Here is a 14,195-nt window from a genome sequence, read left to right on the forward strand (position 1 = left end):
ATGTAGATTTTCAGAAAAAAAAAAAGAAAATCAGAAAAATACAAAAAAATCAAGTATTCAAATTCCATTTGTGTCATGTAAAGAAAATAGTTCTCTCTTTGTTCCAAAATAAAAGAGAGTAGTCAATGTAAATAAGAGTCATGTAAGAGTCTTTTGTTGTTTCATTGTAATAAGCAAGAGGGTGTATGCCATTGATGTACAACGAGTAATTGTGAAACACCTCCAACTCATTCACAATTCTCGTAAAGTCCGGACAGCTAGCTAGATTTCGACCTTGGTTCTTAGCCTGAGAAACTATCTCTTGGTGATAAGTAGTCATAACTTCAGATCTTTCTTTACACATGGGTAGATACACTTTACACTCTTATCACATGTCTTTTTTTGTTATCAGTGCTAGGATTGTGCCTTCGATAGCTAGATTGACATCTCCATTTTGCTGTGAGCTTAACTGACTTGCACATGTCACATTTGATGGAATCTGAGCTTATATTTTGACCTAGAACTTTGTAGGTACGTTCTAAGCAAACCTTCACGAGACTTCAACTCGTCCACTAGGGACCACTTAGTGGTTTAAAAGGCTTAGTGCATACGCTAAATGCATTCGAGAGACCAGCGACAGTGGTATAGGTAGGATTTCCTTAGTTTTGTTTTACTTGAGGACAAGTAAAATTCAGGTTTGGGGGTATTTGATGAGTGCTAAAAAGTGCATATTTCTATATATTTTTCTTGGTATTTAACTCAGCTTTTGTGCATTAATTCTACATTTTATCCCATATTCTGTTTTTCATTGTTTTCAAGAATAAATATTTTCTTACTTAATTTTGCATTTTTAGGTAATAAATAAAGTTTGGATAATAGCAGAGCGGAAAAGAGCAGAAAAATAGTGAAAAGCCGGGAGGAATTACACAAGGAAGCCGCGAAGAATGGAGCGCACGTCCAAAAAGCTAGGAATGGGCTCAAGAAGAAAGAATTGTTCTTAAAGAAGATATGGGCTTGGCATACCCAAGGCACAAAACCTTACCCAAACCCATTTTCTATATCACCATACCCCCTCCATTCTCAGCCGTTAGATCGGATCATCTCATCATCCAATGGTCTCTTCTTCATCGTTCATCAAAATCTGAAGTCCCTGCAAAACACCATAGTACCTAAATTCCAAGCCTTCAGATTAGATCACATTTAGATCCTACGGTCGCTTCTTTGCCTGCGCATCAAACCTCGATACTTCCGCTTAACACTACAACACCTAACTCCATCTTGGGTCGTCCGTTTTGCTACATCCCTTCATCCGACGGTCGCTCCACGCTTACCTCCGTATCGCCGTTGGATCCACCTACCATCTTCCCATCCATCGCTCCTTGTCGCAGATCATCAAACTCGCGCTGCACCTGTTTCACACCCCTAGCAACCGAACACCTACACCCCAAACAAACAGACCCTAATCCCATTCTTCTCTCGAGCTCTTCTTCCCTTCTTCCCAAAATTTGCAGAGCTCTGCAACTCCATCACCTCCACCAGCTACACCTTCTTCTCGAACCACACCACCACCACAACCACCCGACAACACTCAAACCCATCCCCTAGCCTAGTTATTTCCCCATCTCACACCACTGAAACCCTAGGTTTTGGGGTGAGTAAAATAACTCGAACTAGGGAACAATTAGAGCAGCAGAGGCGTCAATTGAAGCATGAGAGAGGAGCAGGAAGGTCAGAAGAAGCATGGGTCGAGTCTATTTGCATCAGGGTGAGTTAATTTAGTTATTCTCGAAACCCTATCCTGCTGATTTGGGATTTTCAAATTAGGGTTTGTAATTTAGGGTTTTGTTGTAAACTATAAATAGGAACTGATGTAGGATGTTAAGGGTGTTCTGGTTAGCCGAGACACCCCCTAATTGGGTTAATTTAATTTCACTGTTAATTTTTAGGGTTCTTGTTTTGCAATTTTCATTCACTGTTTAGTAGTTTAAATGTTGTGTTGTTCCTGTTAATGTGTGTTTTGTTCCTGTTAATGTATGTTTGTTTACATCTGTGTTACTGTTTTGCCATTCTAAATGTGTTCCTGTTAAATGTGTTGTTCCTGTTAATGTGTGTTGTTCCTGTTACATGTTTAGTTCCATTGTAGTGTTAATTATGTTCTGAGTTCACTGTTGAGGCTCAGATGAAACCTTAGTGCACTAATGAATGATGAATTGCTAGGAAGGCCTGTTTTGCTTGAGTAATGGGAAGAGTTGGTGCTCTGATATGCCTGTGATTGACTGTGCTTTCAAAAGACAGTCAATGCTAGGGGCAAATCAGTGAGCAAGCTGATTCTCTTCCCATTCAGTTGGATGCTTAAGTTTTTTGCATTGTTTAGCTAGGACACAAGGTGGATTCTAAGCCTTAGCTTAGCCACAACTGCAACCTCCTCTCTGCCCTTGGCTCATAGCCTTGGTTTACTTCAATACCATTGCTTCACATCATCTTCACTGCCACCTTTCTTTTACCACTTTCTTTTGTAACTTACTTTGCTTCGTTGGCACTTTGCCACTGTTAACCTTCACCATCTCCACTGCCCTTGGCTTAGGCCTTGGTTCCATTGTTCTCTGCTTGTAGTTTCATTGTACTGTCACATTTACTTCACTGTTACCTTGTGTTTATTGTTTTATCATCCATTGCCTCATTATTTCACTACCATCTTCATTGCTTTGTAAATATCACAGTTTCACTGCCACTATTTGCTCTTTCTTCTCTTGTGTTTCTCCTGTTCTTGTTACTGCTGCATTCACTGCCTTGTTCTGCTGCTACTACTTGATGTTGTTGTGCTGCTGCTGTGCACTGCTTCTGCTGCTGCTGAAGCCACCACTGCTGCTGCTGCTTCTTCTCCAGCCCAGCCTTGTCTGCTGCTGCTCCAAAGCTCACTGTTACATTGAGCCCAGTTCACTGTTACCAAGCCCAGGTTCATAGCTAAAAAGCCTAGCTCCAGCTAAGGCCCAAATCATACCAAAAGCCCAGGTTTAATCCCAAGCTCAGTTCACTACACTGAGCCCAAGCCTAAGTTTAAGGCCAAAGCCTAGTTCACAGTTCATTCCAAAATCATTCAAAGGCCCAAGGCCTAAAGCACTTCATCATTACAACAAACCCATTAATCCCAATTAGAAGCCCAATAGCAAATTTAGAGCCCAAATAGCTAGAAACTCCAAACACCCCAGTCTCTGTGGATCGACCCGTACTTGCACGAGATACAACTGACGACCGTGCACTTGCGGTATTACTGTAGGCCCGTTTTCATTACGCTTCAATTTTATACGCTTTCCCGGGTCCACCAAACACACTATATATGCTTATATCCAAAGATGGTTACATCATCAACTCTTTATTTCAATCATTGAAACATTCTTCTATAATGACAATAGCCGTTTTCACACACTATTAGCATCAAAGAAATTTTCAAGATATTGAAATAATCATTGTCGAAACATTCCAAGCCTACATCAAATGATTGTATCACACAAACCATGTAAGATGATACTCGGAAATTTTCTCATTATATAAGATGAACTTGGTCGAAGCGAAAGCTTACCAACACATATTTCGAGAAATATGTAACCGAGATATACTCAGCTCGAAATCTCAAATGTGTATAAAGAAAACTGTAGGATCAGAATTTCGCAGCTGCAACACTTCAGCGAAATTATTAACAACATAACACAACAATGTCGCAAAGCAATTTCAGAAACGACATAATAAACGACATCAGCTAAATAATGAGAAAAATATGATGGACTTGTGAAAATTAGGAAGTGTGCGAGATTAATATTTGTAAGGTTGCGAGAATGTCGCAAACTATATCCGAAAATAAAGGACAGATTAGATGTCATCCACTATGTGATTCCCTATAAATAGCCATTCAGTTGTAAAGAAAAAGAGAGAGATCTTTTTTGAGTGAGAAGCAAGAAAATAGGAGAGAGAAAATCTAGAGGTTATTCTTGATTCCTTTATCTTTTCTTGTAAGATTGTTCAAAGATTCATCAATAAAATTAAGATTGTTAATCCAAAAATGAGTTGAATGTTAATGAAATCTTGTGAGGGGTGTAGTGTAGGATTTCCTGCAACTACATAATGGCGCTAGAATCAGGGATGATGGAAGATTGTTTTAGAAAAAATTAAAGATTAATATTGATATTTGTGAATATTTGGAGTAATTGGTAAAGAATTTTACATAATCTCTTGCAATTCATTAATATTGAAGAAATGGCTAGAAGAAGAAATACATCAGAACAACCAACTACTGTTAGAAGAAGCAAGAGAGTTGCTGGAAGGGAAAGAAGTGAAATGGGAGAATCTACTAGAATGAGAAATAATGGAGAAAATCAAGTTCAACCACCAGTTCAACAAACACTACTACAAGGAAGGAATATAGATTATGATAGGGTGAGTATACACACTTGGCGATCAGATTCAACAAGGGAAATAGAAGAAGAACAACAAGTAAGAAATGATAGACGAGAAGAGAGAGAGCCAGAAATGATTGAAGGGACAGTTCATGAAAATGGAGAAATTGAAGCATTAGAGACATTGAGGCGAAGAATACATGAAGAAATAAGACTAGAAGCAGAAGAACGTGCAAATTTAACAAGACAAAATCACGAGTTGAGAATGGAAAACATGAGACTACAGAGTAGAAGATCAAGAAGCACTACAAGATCAAACTCAAGATCGATTAGAAGAGAAGGAAGACAAAATTCGCCTACAATGAATGTTAGAAATGAAATTCGAGAAAAAGTACGAAATCCAAATGAAGAGCGTCGCGAAAATAGAGAAAGGATTGATGATCGTTAGGTTCCACAAAATGAAACTTTTGATGATAGGAAAAATGATAGAAATCAGGAGAATGGACAACGACAGGGACGAAATAATCAAATTGGCGAAGGAAATCTAGAGGAAGAAAGAAGAATTTTACATGAGAGAGAATCTCAAAGAAATCAACAAACGATTGAAGAAGAAATTGAAAGACACAGTGTTGGACAAGCACGTTTAACCAGCTGTAGATGGTGGATTTTCGACAAAGGCTAAAATCGTAAACTCATAATTATACGAAGCTCTGATTCAGCAATCAGACGTGAGTATCGAGACATGGGTCTCTCATCGAATTCTCAACGGAGAGTACTTTCTCTTAGAGTACATGTAGATATGTAGTCTCACGACTGGACAACGGCATATCTCATGAATAATGAATACTTTCAGTGATTATTTCTATATAGTATCACGAGATGGACGGCTCCTAGACAGCTTGCTCTGCTAGTATAGAGCGATAACGTCTTCAGGAACAAACAACAAGTTTACCCTGAATATATAAAGGATATGACTTACCGACAAGCTCATATCGGGATAATTAATGCTCCTAGACATCTTTCTCTTCTAGTTAGAGCCACAAAGTTAATTAGTCCTAATTAAGATTAATTCTGCCGTGACATTCACTACTGAATTCCCAGAATAATCTATTAATCCACGACTGGTCCCATGGAATGGCAATAACAATTGCTCCTATTCCATGGTCGAATCCACGACTGGTCCCATGGAATGGCAATAAACAATTGTTCTGATTCTATGATCGAATCCACAGCTTGATCTCATAGAATAGCAATAACTATATTATCTCATTACTCTGATTTCATGATCGAATCCATAACTGGTCTCATAAATGGTAATAGATAAATCATAATTACTCTGATTCTATGGTCGAATCTACGATCCCATGGAATGGTAATTCTCACTTTATTATTCTGAATTCGTAGTCGAATCCTCAGCTGATCTTATGAATTAATAATAAACATCTTATTGCTCAGTTTTGTGAATTATTCTCCACCGAATTCCACAATTAGTAATAAATAATCAACAATCGGGCGGCTGACCTACCTCTAAGTAAGCCCCGATTAAAATGGTGAAGGTGTATTCAATGACGATATACTGACAGTCACGCACGAACGAGTATTTCAAAAATACAACGAAACGATGAACCTATGCAAAATAGAGAAGAAAATAATAAATAATTAAAAATATTGACCAGGGTGCTGGGAGCATGGACACACGACCGACCGACCGTGTCGTGGTCAATCCCACGCCAGTTTATATTTTTAATGCATTTTTATTATTTTCCATGATTTGATGAAAATTCTCTCATTTTACCAAATCTCCTTCGTCTCGAGGAAACTCCTCGGTTTCATGGTACTTCCATAAATCCATAAAAAATAATATAAAATTAAGGAAAGGAGTGTGGGGCGTGACCATTGGCCAACCGGCCATGCCTTGGTCCCAACCGGCCCCACACCCCACTGTTCCTTATTATTTTATTATTATTATTTCTCTAATTTCATGAAAAAACTTCTTGATTTCATGGTATTTTTGCACAAATCATCATATAATAATAAATAAAATAAAATTATGAAAACCTTGTGGGACCAGGACACTAGCCGGACGGCCATGCCCTAGCCGGTCCCACACGCCCTTTGCTTTATTATTTTATTATTATTTATCCTATTTTTCCTTGAATTCATCAAATTCCTTGATTTTATGGTATTTCTCTCAAATTAGGAAAAATTCCCTCAAATCATCAAAAATACCTAAAAAATATTAAAAAAATTATGAAAACTCGTGGGACCGGTCCATAGTCGGCCGGCCATGCCTCCATGGCCCCACATGCCCATGTTTTTATTATTTTAATATTTTTCTTCCATGAACTCATGAAAACTCCTTCAATTCATGGAAACTCCCTAAATTCGTCAAATTTCTCAAAATTCATGAATTTTTCATAAAATCATCAAAATATTATAAAATTAAGGAAAAGGCACCACGGGACCGTGGTCACGACCGGCCGACCATGCCTTGACCACAGCGGTCCCACGCCTCTTCATTCCTTATTTTATAATTATTTTTCAACATCTCATGGTGTTTTCCTCAGTTTCGTCGAAACCCTAATTTTGGCATATTTTCTCGAATGGATGCTCAATTGCACGCAGAAAATATCAAAATTCTCAGGACTAAGACACGGACGCCTTGGGGATACGAGCACGCTATCTTGACCGACCAAGATTGGTTCTTTGGCTCACGGAAGCCGGCCTCATCAATTTTCACAGTTTTGACCTAATTTGCACAATTGCTCGTATTAGGTCCAAAACTTTTCCAAACACTTTGGATTTTCATGAAGTGATCGTCAGGCGGTCACGTGACAACCCAGGGCCGGTTTCATGACTCTATGGTCGGTCCCTCGCCTCGTCATAATTAATTAGGTTTTCTCACCTAAGGCTCAGACGAGTATTTTGAATAAATGATTAAGCCAGCATTTAATCATTCTTCCGCCAACAAATCGTCAACTATTCATGAGTTTTTCGTATTTTCTCACGTGAGCATATGGACACTACATGGTTGATCCACGTCCCATGTAGTCGCTCCCTCCTTCGTCCCATGGTTAAACTTCTGACGAACCATGAATTGATCATCAATTGATCAAATTAGGGTTTCTGAATCCAAGGATCATCATTCCAGATTCCAACATTAATAATTTTACGACGGCCTCATGGTCATTAATTTTATTAATTATGCTCGGTTCTACACCAGTGTTCTAATAAATATTTTTGGTACGCTGCCAATAAGCCATCAGATTAACAACACATGCTCAGACGATCAAATATTCAACAATTCATCACATGAGCAACACTTGCTCAGATGATAAATATTTTCTCAAACCAAGGAATATTGGTTCAACAATCAATATTCAACGATCCATCGAATGAGCAATACTTGCTCACTTCATCGTAAGAACTATACCTCTGTCTCATGAAATGTTCAATTCATGAGTTTCAGAACATCATGTTCAACTCAACAACTACATGGACTCATCGTCCCATCAAACCACGAATTCATCAATTGACTAACAAACCAAGAGACGTCAATCGTGTCACTTGGGGGGATATCACTTAGGGTTTTGGTCTGGCGGTCTACGGCACGCGTGTTTAAACACACGATGAAATGTGAGAAAGTCGTGCAATTAGTTGAAGGAATTCACGAGGTAGTGGGTGGAAAATCGACCAAGTCTCCACACGTTGAGCAACTGGTTTCAAACACGATCTCCACTTCCCCACTCCTTGATTCCATCAACTGTCACACTTCATGGAATCATGGTGTCTAAAATTCCAGCAATATAAATAAGTCTCTGAATCATGATTGAATCATCAGCATCAGCGGTATCATCAATCTCACGTCTCATCGACAACGCGAGATCATCAACTCATCAATTGAGCAACTACTCTCAATTGAGCAATTTCAATCATTCAGAGCTTATCATATTCAGAATTTACACACCCATAATTTTTGATTACCATTGATTCCATGCATTTCTCAGCTTCCCTCCTACAGATCAACCCATCCTCTCTTGTGACCGAATTTACTCTGGAACGGTCATTGTCTTGATTTAGGCCGGAGTACTACAGATTGATCTCTCGAATCTAAAGCACCCCCTTTGCAGCGGTGCATCTGTGTGAGGTTTAAAATTTCACTCGGTTCGAGGAGTCTCCTCCGTACGGTCGTCTCCTCAATTCCTTAAAAACCAGCAAATCGTTTTTCCCCATCTACAGATTGGCGACCACAGTGGGAGATCATTCTCTCGGTTGCAATCTCACAATTTCACAAGATGGTTGATCTCAGGTCGGGTTCAGTTACGAATCCTAACACAAACCGTGCTAGCACTAGCAACAACGACAATCAGAATATACCGGAGACAATTCTGACCTCCAACACTGATGGTGATGACATTATTCCTCCTCACGCCGAAGGTCATCCACTGTCCGGACGACACCTGAAGAAGTCAGAGGATATCCACCACCTACCATTGTTGATCATATCAAAGCGCAGGAGACTCTTGCAAAGAATCATACTGACATGGCTGCTTCATACAAGGAGATGTGTAATTATCTCAAAACTCTTACTGACAAGATGTCAGAGAAGACTCAAGAGAAGGGAAAGGAGAAGGACAAATCCTCAGACGAAGATCCTGAAGTAATTCCAATCCATACAGTAGAAGACGATGAAGTCCACAAAACTGCTGCAGACAACTCATCAGCGAAGGGATCATCGAGTTTCATCACTCGTGAGGATATGGAGCATATTTTGGAGAACCGTGGAAAAGAAAAATCATCGCATGTCCATCGTCATCAACCTCCTTATCCTGCCGCTACGCAGAGGATTCCACTCCCCAAAGGTTACGTTTCTCCAACCTTCACCTTATATGATGGAACTGGCAATGCTCGGGAACATGTCTCTTGTTTTCTCGAAGCCCTGGGAGAACATGAACATAATCATGTCGTTTGTCTCAAGGAATTCTCAAAATCTCTGAAAGGCAGAGCATTCACCTGGTATAACAACATCGCACCAGGGACTATCAACAATTGGGGAGAAATGGTTAACGCATTCTACAGGAAACACTTCTTCGTGTCAGAACAAGTCACCCTCTCCGACCTTGGAAGCATGTTTCAGAGGGTCAGTGAAAATCCCAATGATTATGTGAAAAGGTTCAGAGTCCAATCCCTGGATTTTCATGACCCAAACGTCACGGAGCAACCACTGGTGGACTTGTGCATCAATGGCGTGCTCCCAGTCTACAGGGCCTTGCTGGAAAACCTTCGATTCCAGACTTTTTCAGAGCTTCACGAAGCTGCGAAAAGCAGAACCACAACACAAGAAGACTTCCTCCACCCCTTCAAAGGCACATAAGAAGGAGAATTCGAAAATCCCTCCTCAGCATACGGAAGATCCAGAAGCACCTGATTTTCCCTGTTCAATGGAAGAAGTTAATGAACTACTCGATGCCTAGATCAAAGATGGTGCAATCAAATTTCCTTATGTCAAGAAGGAGCCAACTGAAGAGGCCATGGAAAATCCTCGGTATTGCCGCTTCCATAGATACGTCAGCCATCCCACAAGTGATTGCAAAATCTTGAAGCGCATATTCAAAGAAAAGGTCGAATCAGGAGAGCTCAACCTGGGGACTGAGGGAGTGCACAAAAACCCCCTCCCTGTCAGAAATTTTACCATCTCTGAATCTCCTGTCAAGGAAGAAGTCCAATCTCTGATCGAACATGTCTGCGAGTTGTTGTATCTTTCGAAAGCTCAAAGGAAAGACATGTTTGCTGCACTGAACCACATCGTGTCCGGAAAACGTCTGCTGATCCAAGAAACCACCACCGAACTTCAGCCACCGACAAAGAAATGTATGACTGGGGACTGCTCACCACAGTGCACATTAAAGGAAATGAGTTCAAAAGGGCGTTCGTCGATGTTGGTACCGCTGTCAACATCATCCCTTTGAAAACTCTCAGAGCTGCCGGTATTACTCGACAGGAAGCCACCCACGCTCCCATAGCAATTAGGGACCACGAAGGAATCTCCAGAGACGCATACGGCTTCATCACTCTCAAAGTTACGGAAAGATTGATCTGCACTGAGGCCAAGTTTTTCATAATCCGGGAAGACCCTGGATACGACATGGTCCTTGGAAGAACTTGGATTCATGCCGGAAGGATAACGATGCCTTCAACACATCCTGTCATCGACAAGGATTCCGAGTCGGAAGACGAAGCAGAGGACGCACCACCGTTTGAGCATCTGGAAGAAGTAAAAACTCTGATGGGACTTACGCAGAACTTGGAGAAAATCCGCACACCTTTGTCAGAAGGTTTCGAGCTCAGGCAAGTCTTATTCCTCCTCTGCTCCAATATTACCAATGTTCAAATACGCTACTATGGTCCAGGGACTTCTCCCCATGAACAATTTAGCAGTCATCAAAAGCTACGAGTGGGTAACTTCACCTCAGCAATATTACACTCAATGGTTGGGTTCAGAACTTCTTCAAATCGGTCACTCCATCGAGAGGTTTATTGCTGAAGACCTAAGCATGATCAACACTATGCTGGATACTCTCTTCCGCGCGAGTGTCCATATGTGCCACAATCGTGGAATTCCGTCAAACAGGGAATTCCGAATCAGCGGAAGATATTCAAGGCACGATCGACCAAGCCTAACAAGTTTCATGAAGGGGACCTGGTTCTCAAAGCAGTTCAGCGCGGTCTTCATTCTACAAGGAACTCCAATTGGGAAGGACCATTCATGGTCGCTAAGTCCGTGGCCGGAGGATACTACAAATTGATCAACACAGATGGCAGAACCCTACCAGTAATTCACGAAAATTGGCTCAAGGCGTTTATCTGAAATTATTGGACATTTAAGGTATTGGGCGTTCGAAGCATTCATGGCGTTGGATTTAACATTTAGGATTTTCTTTCATTTGTATTTCAATTCCTCCAAAACATTTGCAATACTTGCAATCAGTATTTGAATTCAGCAATTTATCAAAATTCAGTTCATATTTCGTAAAAGAAAATCTCTATCAAATCTACAAGAAAATCCTTAACCATCAGTCAATCCAAAACCATCTAAATATCAAAACCCAAGTATAAACCTCACATCTCTCAGAAGTTCAGAAGTTCAAGAGATCAGCAAGAAAAGGCTTTCGCTCATCAGCATCCTTCAAGATTTGCAAAGCCGCCCTCTCCTTGTTCAACTCCTCGGTCAGCTTGGAAATCTTGTCCTCCTTCTCCTTCACAGCATCATTGGGAAAGGGTATGTTCTTCTCACATGAATCCTTGATAACGTTTATTTGCTTACGAAGCCATTTCACGTTGAGGCCAAGTCTTTCTGAATTCTCCAAGTTAAACTCCCAATCAAAGTATATCTGGAGTCACGGTATTCCTGGGTCTCGTATATCACTCACGACAAGATAACGCCTACTTGCATGGTTAAAGCATAAGCACGCCCAGGGTTCCTGTCAACGATCATGTGGCCAAACTTCTTCCATATCGTCTCGTACAAGCGTGCATATCCAATGGGAACGCTGAATCCACCGACCAGTTCATGATACGGGAGTGAAGTGTTAAAGGGAGGATCGAAAGCAACCCCTGCAGTTGGATATTCATACACTATTATACGGTTCTCAGTCACTGGAGCGGCTTCCACGACCAAAGCAACAGTTCCTTCGGTATTCTCCGCTGCTCTCGGTTTCTTCTATCACTGAGGCAACAACCATCTGGTTTTCCATAACATCAGCAGCGACCTTCTCATGGCCTCGAAGTGCAGGGATGGCTGTCTCTTCATCAATAACTTCGAAGGGTTAGAGTTATCATCATTGGCTCCAGTATCCTCAACTTCGGTATTTAGCACCTAATACGAAGATTACATGAGGTTAGAGTCACGAAGCCAAAGGAGATTATGAAACACAGTATACCGCAAGGAATATCATCAAAGTTCATCATACTACATTCAAGGCACGAGCAAATAACATGAAAGTCATGAAAACACATTTTACGATGAGTCCGTCTGAAGAAACTGAACTCTGCCCTGTACTAAGAGACGAACTGGGAGCAATCTACAAGGAATCTGAGGATGGGTCATATTCCATTCTCTTCGTATGGATGTCCTCTATGACATGTCAAAATTTCATGACAATCCGATGAACGAGCGAGTAGATGTGGCCAAAATATCAAGTGATGCGCAATCTGAAAAAGTTCTGGAAGTCTCCTGGAAGTTTACTATTTCGCCTTTTTCAGGCTCTGAACGTGCTCAAAACTTAAAAAGCTCTTTTAAAGCTTGGAAATTTTCCGGGCTTGAATTTGCACATGCAGATCATCAAAATCCGACTCCGGACGAAGATTCTACAGCGTTTTACTAAAAAGCTGGGTTCTGAATTTTCTGACGACGAAATTCGACTAAGTTTTCATATATTCACATGGGTTCTCATTCATTCATTCACAAGTCAGCACTTTTATACTTCTATGAAGAATATACAGGATATATACTTACTTGAGGAGTCTCCAAAGTGTCCAAGGGGTTGGAATTGTCCACATCAACGACAAGAGGAACATCACTTCCATCCGGCTCCGAATCTTGGGAATTACCTCCATTCCCATTCCCAGAGGATGATTGAGTTCCAGAATTCTCCATCTCCATGACGACATCCTCCTGTACACGTCCTTTACAATCAATATTTTCATCTATGAAGCACCACATTTGAACATGTGAAGAAATACTTACAGTTTCTTCGTCACTCAAATCAGCGATTGCTTGTTCAGTAGCAGAAAATTGAAGACCTTCAAGACTTGATGGAGTAAAATTCTGCAACAAAATTAACAACATTGGCTTCATGATTCTAATGTTAATAGCAATGAAAGTCACGGTGAGAAATATTGGGAACTCACCAAAGAACGAACTGGGGACTTCACGGTATTAGGTAACACTTATAACTTTTGTTCCTTCCTTCTCCGCCGTGAACAACTTCTCCAATATCTGAAAAATCTGCATGGATTCGAGGTCTTACGCTACGACCGTCCTGTAAAGAATTCAATAACATGATCAGAATACAGTTACCATGGTTTCATAAAAGATATGTGGAGAATCTTACTTGAGAACATCCTGGAGATAATTTTCGTTTATCACCAGAAAGGTACTTCAGTCTTGGTCGACCAGAGATCATCTCAGCAGATGGAGGAATCTTCACTGGAGGCTGACTAACTGTCACGAATTCATGCAATCTCTCGAATTGTTGATGCCAGAATTCTATATAACCTGGGGTTACATATGCAAATCTATCAGAACCAGGAAACCAGTAACTACTCCCTTCCACGTGAGTGTGATCTAAACGAGACGCAAGCTGATCAACTGATGGTTTCCTTCTCCGGATAGTTGGAACACATTGATCCATACCCATTTGTCGAGCCGCCCTATCAATGTTGTATTCTTCTACGGCCCACTCTCCATGCATAACGGATAACAAGTGACCAGGAGTACAGCTCAACATGAAGGATCTCTCACCATCATTCGGGTTCACACCAGATTTCAGAGTCGTGCTCTCTCCAGTATTGAAAGTCGTTGGTTGAGAACATAATCAGGAACCGACACCCACGGACGAAAGTCGAACTCCGATTCTTCATCCAACACATCAATGAGGCGTGCTTTAGACCGAGGCTGCTTTGTAGACCAACGCATGATTCGGGCATTATCTTTCTCGGCGAAGATGTGACGGGCATCAGTATTTGGTCCTTGCAGGATATTACGTGGGATAGGCGCATAATTCTTGAAGTGCTCCCACATCAAAGCTTGAAGAAACATCGTGT

The sequence above is a fragment of the Papaver somniferum genome, chromosome 7 (genome assembly GCF_003573695.1).
Source record: "Papaver somniferum cultivar HN1 chromosome 7, ASM357369v1, whole genome shotgun sequence".
Taxonomy (NCBI): Eukaryota; Viridiplantae; Streptophyta; class Magnoliopsida; order Ranunculales; family Papaveraceae; genus Papaver; species Papaver somniferum.